Source organism: Heterocephalus glaber, unplaced genomic scaffold (genome assembly GCF_053883595.1).
Source record: "Heterocephalus glaber isolate CG9 unplaced genomic scaffold, H.glaber_assembly_v1.0 deba00000546, whole genome shotgun sequence".
NCBI classification, from domain to species: domain Eukaryota; kingdom Metazoa; phylum Chordata; class Mammalia; order Rodentia; family Bathyergidae; genus Heterocephalus; species Heterocephalus glaber.
The window spans coordinates 312,242-328,987 of NW_028258147.1; the positions used below are offsets into that span (position 1 = coordinate 312,242).

The following is a 16,746-nucleotide window of genomic DNA, read 5'->3' on the forward strand; positions in this document are numbered from 1 at the left end:
GTGAGGGAAAGGGAGGCAGGTAAGAATTGTGTGTGTGTGTGTGTGTGTGTGTGTGTGTGTGTGTGTGTGTGAGAGAGAGAGAGAGAGAGAGAGAGAGAGAGAGAGACAGGGCCAGGGTGGGCTGAGTATAGTCTAGGGCTGGTGGTGGGGACCTTCTAGCAGGAGTACTTGTGCCTCTTAGCTCATCACTGATTAACCCCTGCCCTGCCCTGCACTGGCCTGGCCTAGCCTGCTGGGAAGCATTCCTGGGCCAGTAGCAGGTGCCACGTGCTCTCAAGAGAAGGCTCCCAGGGACAGAACCTCCATGAATCATTGACTGTCCTCCCTAGAGTTGGTATCCATGCCAAGCCCCTGGAGCTGTGGGCAAAGCTGGTGAAGGGAGGAGGTGAGCCCCATCCTGACCTTTCCAAAACAGGTTGATCTAGGGCCTCCTGAGTGGTCTCGGCTCATGGAGGCTTCCTTACCACCTGGGTCAACACAGCCAGCAGAAGGGTAAGGAGCACTGGGCTGGGAGTCGGGCCAGAGTTCTAGACTTCCTCTGTCCCTGACTCATGACAGTACCTTGGACCAGGCCCTTCTCCCTTCTGGGCCTCAGTTTCTCCATCCAGACAGTGGAAAGTAAATTTGAGAGTCCCGAAACTCTCTCAGGTGTAGGATTTTGCCCCAAAGCTTTTTTCCTGCCAGGAAGCCATGTCCCATGTGTTGGCCTTGAGGTCTGGTCATCCATCAAGACCTCTGCTCACCCATTTCCTGTCCCTCTGGCCTAACTGGCGCTTCATGGGCTCTGGGCTTACTCAGCTCTGCTGTGGGTGACACACAGAGGGAAGGGACTTGAGCCTTTCCTTAGAGGATCCAGGATGCCAAAAAGACCTGGTGACCCCATGCCCAAAGTTAAATTGAGCACCTGCTGTCTGCCCACCTCCCAGAGGTGTAGGCTGACACTCACCCCAGTGACCTGTGGCACCCGCCACTGTCCTCCCTGTCTTGCCCGGGCTTTGGCCTCACTGGGACCCAGGGCAGCATCCCCCCACCCCCCTCGATCTCCTGTCACATAGCACAGGAGGAAGCGCTGGAGGGGCCGCCGCAGGTTCTCACTGGCAAGGCCCTCTCCCCTCTGTCTCCAGGAGTGAGACCAGTACAGTCCAAGGCAGGAGGAGCCTATGGCCACCCCCTCCCCTTGACCTGGCTGCCATTCCACACCTCAGGGCTTATTCAGGTGGAAAGAGCATCCAGGCCTCTCAGCCCCATGCTTTCGGAAACTGCCAGAGAGGCCCCTTCCAGGATTAGCACTCCCGGGCCCCTTTTGGACCCCTGTCCTCAGGCCTGCAGCTCCCACCCCCACTGGATGCTAATCCTTTGTGAGGACCTCTGGCCAGGTCCTGGGCTCAGTGAGTGAGGAGTAATTGGGACTTGTAGCAGGTGGGGCTGGGGTGTCCTGGGACTGCTGTGTTTATTTGTGGCGCTGCAGGCACCTGGATGTGATGACATTATAATGCCAGGTAAGAGGTGGAGGTGACAGTGAGCTGAGCAAAGCCCCAAACCTCGCCCCTATTACACAGCAGGGAAACCAAGGTTAGAGGAAGAGGTCTGCCTTAGCTGCCCCAGAAGGCAATCACAGAGCAGGAGCCAGAGCTCTTTCTGCTGCACCGAGCAAGCTCTGCCCTCAATACCGGCTGCCTTTGGCTGCGGCCAATTCTGATCTCCCCCTCCCTGTCTGAGCACAGTAATGCTTCCTGTACCCCAAGTCCTGGAGGCTCTAGTCACAGCGGCTGGGGGCTTCGCTGAACAGAGGAGAGAAGAGGGTGTCTGGAGTCCAAGGGGAGGCCGGGGGTGCTGCTCCCCAGGAGCCAAGTGCAGGGCTGTGGTGTGGACAGAGAAGAGGGGAGCAGGGGCCGAAGCAGCAGTTGGGGACAGGGTGGGTGCTGCTTCAGGATGGAGTCTGGGCTTCTGGGGTTGGGGATCCCTAATTGGGCCCCTAAGAGGATCTCCATTTGCAACGTCCCTGCAGCGTGTTTGGTACTTCGCAGAGGCTTCACATACACCTCTTTGCTTGACACTCACAAATGAGGTGAGAGATATTCACTCCTTCATTCATCTGAGAAATATTTATTGAGCTCCTGCAGTCAGGCGCTATTCTGGGTGCTGAATATCGAAGGAAAGACACAATATTTACATTTTATAAATGAACAAACTTTAAACCAGAGAGGTTAGGCAACCAGCCAAAAGTTACAGAGCTAAAAAGGCAAAGCCAGAATACACAGCTAGAGTAGCTGTAGTTTGGGACTGAATTCTTTTTATTTCTCTGTGTTGGGCAGAGAGGCAGTGCAGTGGAATAGAGAGAACTTCAAACTGTCCTTACTGTGTGAGTCCCAGCAATTCACTTCCCCTCTCTGGGCCTACATTTCGTCAGTTGACTTTGAGGCTCTTGGCCAACTGATCTAGAATTGTTCCTGGGGGCAACAGCAGAAATTAAAATTTTACATAAGAAATGCAATAGCATTTTTGACTATGTTCTATGCATCAGAGGCTTTAATATCCATGGGGAGCCATTGAAGGTTCCTGAGCAGGGGCAGGGACATGCATCCTTGAACTCTCCATGCCCTAGGCCCCTCCCAGTTTCCCAGGACCTCTGGTCCTAGGGCTATCAGGGGAAACAGCTGAAGCTTTGTACAAACAGTCGGGACAGGCAGGGACACAGGGACATATGGTTTATAAATAAGGGGCCCAGCTGGGGCCAAGGTGGATCAGGTGGGCAAATGGAGACTGAGCTGCAGGGAGAGGATGGGAGAAGGCTTCAGGGGCAGCCACCCCTCCTTGTACACAAGGCCCCCGTCCCCCTCAGAGGGAGCTTCTCCTCAGATCAGAACCAGCTGCCAGCACCATATGCTGAGTATCATTCTCAGCAGCTCAGAAGGAAGCTGGGCCACAGGTCTCTCAGAGGAACCCTGCATGTCTCCTCCATGCAGTCTTCCAGACCGAGTGGCTATCCTCTCAAGGGCACCAGTGCACATCACTAAGCCATCCTGGTTTGCAAATGGAAGCACAGGGCTGTGGGTGATAGGTGCCCAGGAAAGAGAGAGGGCAGATAAGCTCCCCCAGTGCCTGGGGTTCTGCTCCCTCTGCATCCCAAGTTAGCACACAACAAACTAGTCTACATCAAAAGATGCCAGTTGCAATTTTCAGTCAAGGTCTCTCATTGAGTGAGAGCATGCACCTTGGGCGGCAGACAGATGGTAATGAGGCATTGGGGCTGTGGATCTGGAGCCTGAGCCTTTGACTCCATGCAGAGAGCAGCTGGGCAACCTTAACCCCTGTTTCTCCCTCTGCAAAATAAGGCCACTTCCCCATGCTGGGCACAGGCAAGGAGCCTCAGAGCCCATACATACGTACAGCTTGGCTAAAGAAAGCTGCTCCAGGGAAAGGAAGGCAAAGTCTGCTGGGAAGTTAAAAGTTTATAAAGCAATGAGTTATCCATGTACAAACCAAAGCACCTTCTTCAGTTGGAGGAAACAAAGTGATACATTGTTCTCACCTTGTCTGGCAGGAGGCCTGCTCCCTCCCACACCAGGGTGCCCATACCTGCCTCGCCCTTCACCCCCAGACAGGTGCTCCTGCAGAGGGCCAGGCCTGCCACTGGGAGGAGGGGAACGAGGGATCTGGAACCCCCAGGTGGCGCTGGGGGAAGGGCAGCCTGAGGTGCTGAGCCGACTGGGGAAATGTGGAACTCTGTCCCTCAGTTCCGCCATTCTGATTAGCAGAAAATTCACTTTGGAACTGTGAGACTGATTTAAAAATCTTAATGACAGAGACTGTCTTGCCATTCAGAGCCCAAAGGATCTAAGCCTCATTATTAGTGGTACCCTAAGGATCCTCAGCCCTGAGCCTTATCCTGCTTCTCCCTGGCCAGAGACTAGCCCGGATCAGCCTGAACTTTGTGCTGCTGTAACAGGATAGCCAAGACTGGGTAGTTTATAAAGAACAAAGATGTGTCTCTTACAGGTTCGGTGGCTGGGAAGTGCATCATTGTGGGCCCACATCATGGCACAGGGCAAGGGAGTGGCGGTAAGAACAGAGAGAGGGTACAGGGCCGAGCACATCCACAATAACTAATGCTCTCCCATGACAACAGCATCTCTCTTCTCAGGGCAGAGCCTGCAGGTCCTAGCTGACTCTGAAAGGTCCCACTTCCCTACTTTGTGGTGCTGGGGGTTGTTTCCAAAGTATGAATTTGAGGGACACATTCAGACCATAGCAGCCCCAGATTTAGCCCTTACTTTGCCCCCAAGTCTGACTCTTAACTCTAGCCCAACAGGCATCCCAAGTAAACCCCTACTGAGCTTTGACCTGGAGAGAAACTGGGCTCTGAGTGCAGTTCCATGAAGATCTGGGTCCTGACGGAGGCCCATGTTAGAGTGGCCAATGGTAGCAGAGCCCAGAGTCCAGCAAGGCCAAGTACTGGGGCTTCTGTCTGTGGGGATCCATCCTGAGGTCTGGGTCCTCTTCCTGCTAGACCATCCCTTCTCGAGAGGGAGGGGATTGTGCAGGAATAAGACAAGGAGCTACAACTCAACCAAGGCTTGGGATTGCCGTGCTGTTGCCCTGCATTCCCTCTGCCTTGGCCCGCTGCATGTCCAAAGACCACTCGTCACCAAATTGGTGCTCCAACTCTGAGCCTCTGCCCAGCTCTCCAGCCTGCACACCCTGGGGTGGTTTGAGACAGGGCTGCTTTCAGGAGCTGCCAACAGAGAAAGGCAGCAAGTGCTCAGTGTCACCACCAAGGACATAGTACACAGCAGGCCCGGAAGTCCCAGCCTCTGTGCTGCTGGACAGACAGCTGTCTGTGAACTTGTCCATCCTCCCTGCTATCAAGAAGCCCATCTGCTTATGGGATGGGCAGGCAGACTTGACCCTGGTATCTCCAACCCTCACCCGGTGATACGAGCTATTGCCACATTTTAAATTTAATTTTAATTGCATGAGTTGTGTACAAATAAACTTTTCTTAAAAATGAGAGTATTGAAATGAAAGCCAATGCTCCATTTGACCATTACCTACATCCCATCACTCCCTGCCTTCTTATTTTTTTCCTGTTATGATTTTGATATGGAAACTTGTAGATATTGAGAAATACTTTTGTCGAAGCCTGTAATCCCAGCACTCTGGAAGAGTGAGGGAGGAGGGTTATGAGTTCCAACACAGCTTGGGCAATTTAATAAGTTAACAGTACTCTGTCTGAAAATTAAAAAAATTTAAAATATGGGTGTAGCTTGATGTAAAGGCCCTGGGCTCAATCCCTAGTGACACATGCACACACACACACACACACACACACACACACACACACACTATTTTTATGTCTCCAACCCCGTTTTTTTTCTAGTTTTTCAGATAAGGTCTCACTCAGTCACTAGGTTGCCCAGGTTGGGTTTGAACTTGACAGCCTCCTGCATCAGTCTCCCAGAGTGCTGGGGTTATAAGCATGTGACATTATCCCACAAATACAGGGTTTTTAAAATTAAAAATCTATGACTTTCTCTTACTATGAAAAATCTGTATATTTTAATCTGCTTTACTGAGAAACACTTTATGTATAATAAATACACCACTATCTGTACAGTTTGATGGATTTTAACCAATGTGCACCCTAACAGCACCATAATCTAGGTCACTGTGTAGAACATTTCTGATGTTCCTAAAACATTTCTTCTTAACCCTTCTCAGAAAATTCATAACCGTCTCCCCTGGACCATGGCTACCTCTCTTCTTTCTGTTGTTATTGTTTTACTTTTTCTAGAATTTCATGTAGAAGGAATCAGATTGCATGTGACTTCTTTCACTTTGAATAATGCTTGTGTAAGAGATGTGTTCCTTTTTACTAATAAGTAATATTCTGTGGCACACATTTACTGTAATTTGCTTATCCATTCATCAGCAGTTGATATTTGAAATATTTTCAGGTTTGGGATCAATATGAATAAAACCATAGGATCTTTTGGATGCAAATTTTCATGTGAACATGTCCGTTTCTCTTGGATAAATATTCACTTAGAAGGTTATTGAGTTGTAAAAGTGTATGTTTGACTTTATATTCAACTGTTAAACTGTTTTCTAGAGAGGCCGCACTATTTTCCATTCTATATTTTTAGATGCTCCACATCATGGCCAAGACTTGTATTGCTAGTTTTTTGTTTTTTTGAAAAAAATGTTCAGCCTTTCTTATGGGTATGCTGTGATATCTCATGGTGAAATCTGTATTTTTCTAATAGCTAATGATGTGGAATATCTTTAAATGTATTTGTTGCCATTCATAATTTTTTCATTAAGTGCCTGTTCAAGACTTGTCTGACTTTTTAAAAAACAGAACATTTTCTCATTAAATTATAGGACTACTCTAATAGCCTGGGTATGACTCCTATACGAGATACATATTTTAGAAATATATTCTCTTATTTAGTATCTTGCCTTTTCATTTTAACTACACCTCTGTTTAATTGTGTGTGTGTGTGTGTGTGTGTGTGTGTTATTGGGGAGTCACATTGAGCTATATCCCCACAACTATTTGTTTTTACTCTAAGACTAAGTTTTGCTAAATCACTAAATTGCCCAAGTTGGACTTGAGATCCAGAATGCTAGGATAACAGGTGTGTGCCACTACGTCTGAGCCTTTTCCAAACTTTTTATTTGGAAAGAACCATCAGAGGGGCATCAATCCTCTGACTGCCCAGAAAGGGGGATGGCCATGGCTAAAGAAAAAAAAAATAGAGACTTTCATAATTTCAAAGTACATGGGGGCCCAGGAGGTCAGTGCCTCAGAATGGACAAAGACAAAGACTCTCTGAGCTAGCCATTATTTATTGGGTACACGCAATAATTGGAGGGAGTATCAGGTGACTTAGGGGGCTGCGGTGATTCTATGCTGAAGAAGATCTTAGGTTGCTAAGGTTCTTACGTTGATGAGGTCAGTAAGGAGAGCTTTCTTACATTAGTAGGTGGGACAAGATAGCAGGCTAATAAAGAAGTTATCCTTCCCCCAGGTGAAACCTTTCTCTCTCCCTCTCTCTCTTTGTTTTTCTAATTACTTCTCAGTTCTCAAGGAACCAGGATGTCTTCAGCTGATGTACATTTACCCCAGAGCGTCACGAGTGTCACAGTATCACCAGACCATTGAGGCCTCAACTTGTGACCACAGGCAAAATGGAGTTCTGTTTCCGCATGCCATATCTGGCTCACAGGCAAGGTGACATTGGGCCTTAGACAGCTATAGTCATACTTCAATTATGAAATGAGTTTTCCCCAGAATTTATCTAGAATGGCTCTAAACAAAGAATTTTAGATTGAGAGAACAATTGAAAAAATAGTACAGGGAAAAGTTCCTTTAATGGTAACATCATACATAACAGTAGTACAATGATCAAAACCAAGACATTAACATTCATTCCTATGATGCTATAATTGACTTTATTCAGATTTCGTTAATGTTCCTTTTCTCTCCCAGGATCCAGGATTCTGTGCCTGGTCTCCTCTAATCTGTGATAGTCCCTTATGAGAATCCTTTGAGTTTTTTGTCTGATTCTGTCTCACCATTAGATTGAGTTTATGCTCTTTTTGGGAAAATACCACACCTCTGTCTTGCTACATCATATCCTTTGATACATATTATATCAACACAACTTAATACTAGTGATGATAACCTTGATTGCTTGGCGTGTGATGTTTTTCTCCTGTGAAAAGTTACGATTTTTTACCCCCTTGCATTTAGTGAAAATGTAGGGGAGATATTTTGAGACTGGGCAAGTATCCTGTTTTTCTTAAACGTTTGTATTAATTGGTTGGATTTCTAACAACGATTGTTATTGTCTTAATGGAAGTTGTCTATGGCCCTCATTCTGGCAACCTTCACTAATTGGAAACTTTCTGCCAGGAAGAATTGTCTCTTCTTTTCTGTTGTTTCTTTAACTTGCGTGTATTTATTTTACCCTCTAAAATATAATGGTCTCCATTTATCTGGTTGTTGGACTTGCCAGCCTTGGCCATTGGGAGCTCTTCCAGATTTGTTCCTGGGTCCTTTGTCATGCCTCAGTCTCTCCTCCTCTTGTCTTTCTGTTATCTTTTTTCCTGAGTACTCTATTTTTCTTGTACCATGAGATGCTCCAGGTTTATCCTCAGTTATTCTTGCCCCAGTCCTAGAATTAATAGCTTCTTTTATTGGAAGATGTATTTAGGTGCCAAGATCTGGATGTCAGTAGCTATGGGAGTGCCATTGTTTCTGGGTCCTATCATAGGGAAACTCAGAAATTCATGAATGCGTATTAACCCATGTACATGCACATATGTCTGTATACCTATCTATTGATCTATCAATTATCTATTTACTTATACATTAATTGACCTGTGATTCTCCCATCTATCAGTCAAAGAAAAACATGATCTTATCTAACACTCATGACTCCAGTCCAGCACCATATGTTAATTGCCCTTTGCTCTTCCCCTCCTAACTAACTTCTTTGGTTTTCATTAACTACAATACATTTCTTTGGATCTTATTATCTACAATACATTTATCTGTTTGTTCTACCCTACTATATGTGTAAAGTATATTCAGAATCGCAAACTCAACCTTGTGGAAAACAAATGCAGCAAATAGAGTAGAGCGTTTTGTATAGTTCTCTTTATCTTTAGCTTCACAGCATCTAGGAAAATTCATCTCTTACATGGTGATTATGTCAGATATTTGTAATAGTCACATGTATTTGTCACAGTCTGTATTTTATCCTAGGGACCTCTGACATCCTAGATGGCTTTTACAATATTTGTATGCTGTAATATTTACTCTTCAAGGAGTACAAGTCTGTGGATTTTGACAAGTGCACAGAATCACATTTCTAATACAGAAGGCTCCCTCATTCCAAATTCCTTATGTTACCTTCTCCTGCTCCTAACCCTAGACACTTATTTATCTGCTTTCTGTTCCCATAATTTTTCCATTCCTAGAGTTTCACATAAATGGAATAATACAGTATATAGGCTTTGGGATTTGGTTTCTTTCTTCCCCTTCTCAAAGTGGACTTAAGATTCATCCATATTGTTGCATGAATCAATAATCTGTTTCTTTTTATTGAGTCATAGTATGGTAGTGTGTGACTGTGCTACAGTTTTGTTTAACCACTCACCTGTTGAAGGACTTCTAGGTCATTTCCAGATTTGGATGGATTATAAATAAATCTACTGTAAACATTTATGTACAGGTGAACAGAGTGTTCAATTCACTGTAGTATATTTTGGGAAGGAGGTCTGATAGTATACGCTGAATTCAAAAGAACTATTTAAGTGTTTTCCAAAGTGGTGATACTATTTTACAGTCTTACTGAAATTTTCAGTCTCAGTTGCTCCACATCTTTGTAAGCACTTAGTTTTGTCAGTTTATTTTTTAAATTTAATCCATCCTAATAGGTATAGTTTGTGGTTTGTAGCTTGTGATATTAATTTGCATTTCCCTAATGATTTATAATATTGAGAATCTTTACAGATGTTATTTGCCATTTGAATATCTTCTTTGATGAACTGTTTAGTTCTTTTGTTCATTTAAAAATTGCGTGTCTTGGCGCCAGGGATTTAGCTCAGTGGTTTCGCCACCTGCTGTGTAAGCGCAAGGACCCGAGTTCAATCCCTGGTACGAAAAAAAAAAAAATTGCATGTCTTATTATTGAATTTTGGGTGTTCTTTATATACTCTTGATACAAGATCAGATATTTGATTTGTAAATATTTTTCAAATATAGACAAGTCTATGGCTTGTCTTTTTATCCTCTTCACAGAGCAAAAGGTTTTAATCTTGTTAAATTATAATTTACTCAGTTTTTCTCAGATTGTGTTTTTAGCATCATATCTAATAGGTTCTTCCCAAACTCAAAATATGAAGATTTCACCTCATGTTTTCTTCCAGGATTTGTTGTTCTATGTTTACATTTAGGTCCATGATCCACTTTGAGTTAAATTTGTTGCAGTTGTAAAGCATATGTAAAGGGATGACTTTTTTCTTCTGCATTTGAACGTTCAATTTTTCCAGCAGTATTTGTTGAAAGGATTATCCTTTCTCTGTTTAATTGTCTGTGCATTTTTATATAAAATATATATGTTGATTATGTGTATCTGAGTTTTTTTGGGTTCTCTGTTTTGTTCCACCACCCATATGGTTCTACCTTTTTGCCAGTACCATACCATCAAGATTATTGTAGCTTTATCACAGGTCTTAAAAGTAAATAGTGTGAATCTTTCAACTTCCTTTCATGATTGTGTTGGCCCTATTATTTCCGATGTTTGTTTATCCATATAAATATTAGAATCAGCTTCTTTATATGTATGAAAACAGCTAATATTATGCTGATTCTGTAGATCAAGTTGAGGACCACTGGGTTCTTGATATTGCCATCCATGAACCCAACATAGATCTTTATTTTTTCAGGTTTTTATTTCCTTTATTGGTGTTTTGTAGTTTTCAGTGTATATATCATGGATATTTTGGATGTCATATTTATATCTAAGCATTGCATTTTATGAAGCTATTATAGATGGTACTTAAAACATTTTTAGTTTCTAATTGTTAATTGCGAATATATGGAAATGTAATTGATTTTGCTTATTAACTTGGATCCTGCAACATTGCTAAATCCACCTATTAGTTCTAAAAGATTTTCTATAGCTTTCTTTGAATTTTCGACATAGATTATATTGTGTAGCAAAACCACACAAATGTGGACTATTTATGTGAGTCACAATTTACTTCTTCCACTGAAATCTGTGTGCATTTTATTTGTTCTTCCTGACTTTCCACTTGCTAAATACAAACAGTGAAACACTCTCTTGGGGGAAGGTATAAATCCTTCATCAGTTAGCATGACAGCAGTGAGTGTTTAAGATGTTCTTTACCAATGAAAGGAAATTCCTTTTTATTGCTAGTTTGCTGAGAATTTTTATCACGAAAGATGTCAAATTTTGTCAAAAGCTCTAGAGACATTAGTATTGTTCTTTTTTTAGTTTGTTAATATGATGAATTATATTTCTTAGAGTTTTGAGTTCTAAACCAGCCTTACATTCCTGGGATGAACTCCACTATACTTCTTATTTATTTTTGGATTCTAGTTACTCATTGTGTTGAAGATTTTCTTTTGTTCTTGTGTTTGTGTTTTAGGTATATATTTTTGAGAGACACTGGCCTACAATTTTCTTCTTTCAAAATGTCATTTTATTTTTTTTAGTTTTAGAGCAATGATAGCTTCATAGGCCGAATTAGGAAGCATTCCTTCTTCCATTTTCTTAAAGAGATTGTAAAAAAAATCATATCATTTCTCCTTTAAATGATTGGGAGAATTTAACAATGAAACCATCTGATGTAGTATACAGTACCTATTTGGAAGTTTGTTTTTAGTCTAATTTCTTAATTATATTTATGATTCTTTAGGTTGTTGATTTTTATTTTAATAAGTTCTATTAATGTCTTTAAAATAATTAGTTTATTTTTTATAAGTTGTTGAATTTATGGGCATAAATTATTCATAATGTTCCTCTATGTATGTTCAATGTTTTTAGGACTTATAGTGACATCCTCTCTTTCATGCCTCATATTGGTAACTTGTGCTCTGCTTTTCCCTAAAGAACCTTGCCAGATATTTATTAATTTTGTTGCTGCGTATTTATAATTAATAATTAATTAAATTAAAATCAGGCTTTGATTTAATTAACATTCTCTATTATTTCTGTTTCCTATTTTTAAATTTCTGCTCTTTTAAAAATTTTCTTTCATCTTCTTTTTTCTGGTTTCTTTTGGTGGAAATTTAGATCATTAGTTTTGATACTTCTTCCTATTTAAATAAACATTTAATGCTACAAGTTTCCCTCTAAGCATTACTTTAGCGGCATTCCACAGATGTTGATACATTGTAGTTTTATCAACCAGTTCAAAATACCTACTAATTTCCCTTGAGATTTCCTAAGAACTATTTAGAAGTAAATACTACAATTTCTAGATATTTGGGTATTTTTTGGATGATGTTTTGTTAACAATTTTTGGCTTAATTTTGTTATGGTCAGAGAACGTACTTTATATGACTTCCATTCTTATTCATGTAAATTTATCAAGGCATTTTTAGACAGTGTCTTGCTATGGTGCAAGGCTGGCCTCAAATTCACGATCCTCCCACCTCAGCTTCCTAAGTAGCTTGGATTACAGGCGTGCACCACTGTACCTGACTCTGAAGGTTTGCTTTATAGTCTAGAAAATGGTTTACATTGGTGAGTGTTCTGTGAGCACTGGAAAACAAGATGTATTTGGCTGTTGTTTGATGGAACATTTAATGTAACTTTTATCAAACTGATTGACAGTGTTGTACAAGTTATCTATAGCCTTACTTATTTTTAAATAAACTTGTAACTTTAATACTGATAATGTTTTTTAAATTTTTAAATTTTTTGGTACCAGGGATTGAACTCGGGACCTTGTGTTTGCAAAGCAAGAGCCAGAACCACTGAGCTAAATCCCCAGCTCCAAATTTGTAACTTTAAAATAGCTTTAGATTTACAGAAAAATTTCAAAGACAGTACAATTTCTCATATACCCAGTTTCTATTTTTAGCATTTTATGTTAGTATGGTGACATTTGTCACAATTAATGAAAAAGCACTGATATTTTATTATTAACAAGGCCTATAATTTATTCAGATTTACTTAGTTTTTCTATAATATCCCTTTTCTGTTCTAGGATCCTATCCAGGGCCGTACATTACACTTAGTCATCATGTATCCTTAGTCTCCTCTTGCTTGGAACAATTTCTCTGATTTTCCTTGTTTTTGATGACTGCTTTGAGAAGTACTGGTTTGGTATTTTGTACAACACCACTCTAGTGTATGTTTGCTTCCTTCCCAGATTCATATGTTGAAATCTGAACCCCAAATGTGGTGTTTGGAAGTGGGACCATTGGGAGAATAGGTCATTGACAGTGGAGCTCACCTCAGTGGAATTAATGGCCTTATAAATAAGGAATTCAGAGTTGTTCCTTTCCACGATGTGAGGATTCAATGAGAAGGTGGCTGTTTCTGAACCAGGATGCAGGCCTTCTCCATACATGGGATCTGCAGACATCTTGATCTTGACTATTTCAGGCTCCAGAACTGTGAGAAATAAATGTTGGTTGTTAAGGCCGCTCAATCTGTGGTCTTTTTGTTGTAGCACCTGAGCAGCCTAAGGCATTTGTCTGATGTTTTTCTCATGTTTAGACTCAGTCTATGGGCCTTGAAAAAAAATGACCACAGAGATAAAGCATTATTCTTATCACACTATATCAAGAGTATGTGCGATCGATACAATGTATCATTCTCGGTGTTAGCCTTGGTCACCTGGCTGATGGAGTACTTGTCAAGTTTCTCCACTGGAAAGTTATTACTTGGCTTCCTGGAAATCCTGTACTCTTTGAAAGGAAGTTGGGAAGGGCTGCGGATTCTTAAGTTATTTTTCTTTTGATTTGAAAAGATTCCTTTAATATTTTCTGTGATGCAGCTTTCCTGGAAATGAATTTTCTGATTTTTGATTTCTCTTTGAAAGTCTTAATTTTTTCCCCATATTTGAAAGAGATTTTCTTTTTTGTTTGTTTTTCTTTTTTTTTTTGGTACCAGGGATCGAACTTGGGTTCTTGCACTTGCGCAGCAGGCGGCAAAACCACTGAGCTAAATCCCCGGCCCTTGAAAGAGATTTTCACTAATACAGAGTTATAGTTCGAAAAATTTTTCTTTCAGTATTTTAAAGATATTTCTTCACTTTCTTCTGACTTTCATATTTTCTGATGAGACTCTGTTGTCATTCTTACCTGTTTTGTGTCTTTCCCCCTTTCTTTGAGAAAAGATTTTCTCTCTGTAGTACATGAGATTTCTCTCTAGTATTGGTTTTCAGTAATTTAATTATTTTGTGTCTTGGAGGTTTTTCTTTTGTATGTTCATTCTTTTTGCTGCTCATTGAGCTTCTTGGGTCTACAGACATACTTTTAATCAATTAGGAAAAATTTCAGCCATTTTTTTCCTTTTAATATTTTTCTGTGCCCCCTTCTTTCTGTGTATAACTCTAATTACAAGTATGGTAAACCATTTGATATGATCTCTCAATTAACTTACACTCTATCCTTTTCTTAAAGTAGCCCCCTCCCATGTTTCCCATCTTTTTCCTCCCTTCATGTTTTATTCTGGATTGTTTATGTTAAAATACTTTCAAGTTCATTGTTCTTTCTGTTCTGTAGCATTTATGTTGTTAGTCACAACAGTGTATTTTTTTCATTTTTTCACTCCTGGGTATTGAACCCAGGGAACACAAAACTGCATTTTTAGCTTCTCTTCTTCTTTTCCTCTTCATCTTCTTTCTTCTCCTCCCCCTCCCCATCCCCTCTTTCCTCTTCCTCCTCCTCCTCTTCCTCTTCTTCTTCTTCCTCTTCTTCTTTTTATTATTATTATGTTTTGAGACAGTCTCACTAAGTTGCCTAGGCTGGCCTTGAATTTGAGATTCTTCTGCCTTAGCTTTCTGAGTAGCTGGGATTACAGGCATGTATCCCACCACACCTGATTGAATTTGGGATTTTCTATAGCTTCCTTCTCTACTCATGATGACCATATTTTACTTTACCTTATACACATGGAGAATGTTTGCAATAACTGCTTTCACATTTTAATCTGCTAGATCCATCAGCTTTGCTACATCTGAGTATGTTTCTGTAGGCTGATTTATTTCTTTGGTTATGGGTTACATTTTCTTATTTCTTTGCATGCTTGATAATTTTTTTTTGAACATTAGATATTATGAGTTCTACATTTTAGTTTCTGGATTTTGTTTAATTTAAATGGTGCTGGATTTTTTTTTTCTGGTGGAGTTAGGTGGTTGATCATTTTTAGGGTTTGCCCTTATGTATGCTAGAATGAATCCAGAGCTGCCTTACCCTTATTCTAGGAATAATTTCATCAGACTACTAAGATATTGCTATTATAGATCCATGCCTTGTGAGTTGTCACTTGGGTGGTCAGAGTACAAACTACTCTCAGCCCCATGAGTTTTTATAATTTTCTGCCTGGTCCATTCCAGTTGCTCTTTCTACAGGCTTGTTTCTTCTCACACATTTTCAGATAGGTGTTCAGACAAAGATTGCAGGCTGGGGTGTTGGGGAGACCTGTGTCCAAGCCTGTGGAGCTCTGTCTCTGTGGATCACCTTCTTTCTGCTACTCTGCTTCACAAATTCACCCAGCCAGGCCTTCTCAATTCCAGTCTCCATCTCCTTCATTCACCACAACTACTAGCTTAGGCTGGGTTCCTCAGCTATGATCTGGAAATTGCCTCCAGACAGGAAACTGATACCTAGAGTTTAAATTGTTTTCTAATATCTAAAAATTCAATATTTTGTACATTTTGCTTGGATTTCTTGTTGTTAAGGTAGAAAGATAAATCAGTCCCTATTACCCATATTGGCTTGAAGCAGAAGTTCTTCAAAATATATTTATGAAACATTACTTGTATTTTCTGTGCTGGGGATAAAACCCAGAGCCTTGAACATGCTAGGCAAGTACTCTATCATTGAGCTACACCCAGCCTCCATAGCTAATTACCTTTAAACTGCTCTCTAATACTCCATTGTATAAAGAGGTCACATTTTGTTTAGTCATTCCCCTTATTGTTCGATGATTAAATTGCTTCCTGGTTTATATTATGTGTTATAAACAATACTGCTCTTAGGAGGGAACTATCTAGAAATAGAACTTTTGATTTGTAGGATATGTTTATTTATAGATTCAATAGGTAATGCCAAATTATTCTTCAAACTAAGTCAGTAATTTTTACTCCCATCTGCACTGTATGAAAGTTCCCACTTACATTTTCTTCACAATATTGTATTAATATGGTAAGTGAAAAGGATAGCTTTTTATTATTTTCATTTTTATGAATATTAGTAATGTTAAGGATCTCATTTGTTTATTAGTCCATATATTTTATTTCTTTTCTGAATTGCCACTTTATATATATTCTTTGCTCACTTTTCTCTTAGATTATTGTTCTCTTTGTTATTGATTTATAGATATTTTGAATACATTTTTATACTACTTATTTGTTAGTATTGGTTTCAAATATTTCTTTCAGTTTGTAGCTTGCTTTTGATTTTCATCTATAGTGTCCTTTCTTGAGAAAACTTTTTATATGTTAGTGTGGTCATATTTATTGATATTGATATTTCTCTAATAGTTTTCATTTTATCATATAAAAATTCCCTTTTATTCTAAGGCCATGGAATACATTTCTATTACACCTTCTCGGCATTCTGGTGTCCCAGCCCATGAGTCCTCAGCCTGCTGAGAGAGGAGCTCTGCTTGCCCTGGGGAAATGTGCTGAGCTCTGTGTGGAGTGCCACTTGTCCTGCAAATGGCTACACTCATAAAAACTTGGACACGAGGACAGGTGGGGGCTGAAGCCTTGGAGTGTTTCATATTTTCTTTTCAAAATATTTTTCAACATTCTGTTGACAATGAATACAAGTGGAAAAATAAAGCTCCGTTGATGTCAAATGATTTCTAAATCCAGATGTGGCGGGGGCGAGAAGGCTTCCACATTCATGACACACTGTAAACACATCTGGTGTCCCTAGCACACAGCCCAACACCCTCTGGGAGTGGAGAGCTGCACAGTCATTAGAACCCATCCACTCCGGGAACATCCGGGGCCCTCTAACAT

At 40.7% G+C, this 16,746-nt stretch overlaps 1 long non-coding RNA gene across 1 annotated transcript; it reads left to right on the forward strand.

The window, feature by feature from the left end:
• The first annotated feature begins 357 nt into the window (after window positions 1-357).
• LOC147829591 (uncharacterized) lies at window positions 358-16,623 on the forward strand. Its single transcript, XR_015448672.1, has 3 exons — window positions 358-492; window positions 7,087-7,237; window positions 16,300-16,623. It is a non-coding gene; the product is annotated as an uncharacterized LOC147829591 (long non-coding RNA).
• The last annotated feature ends 123 nt before the right edge of the window (window positions 16,624-16,746 follow it).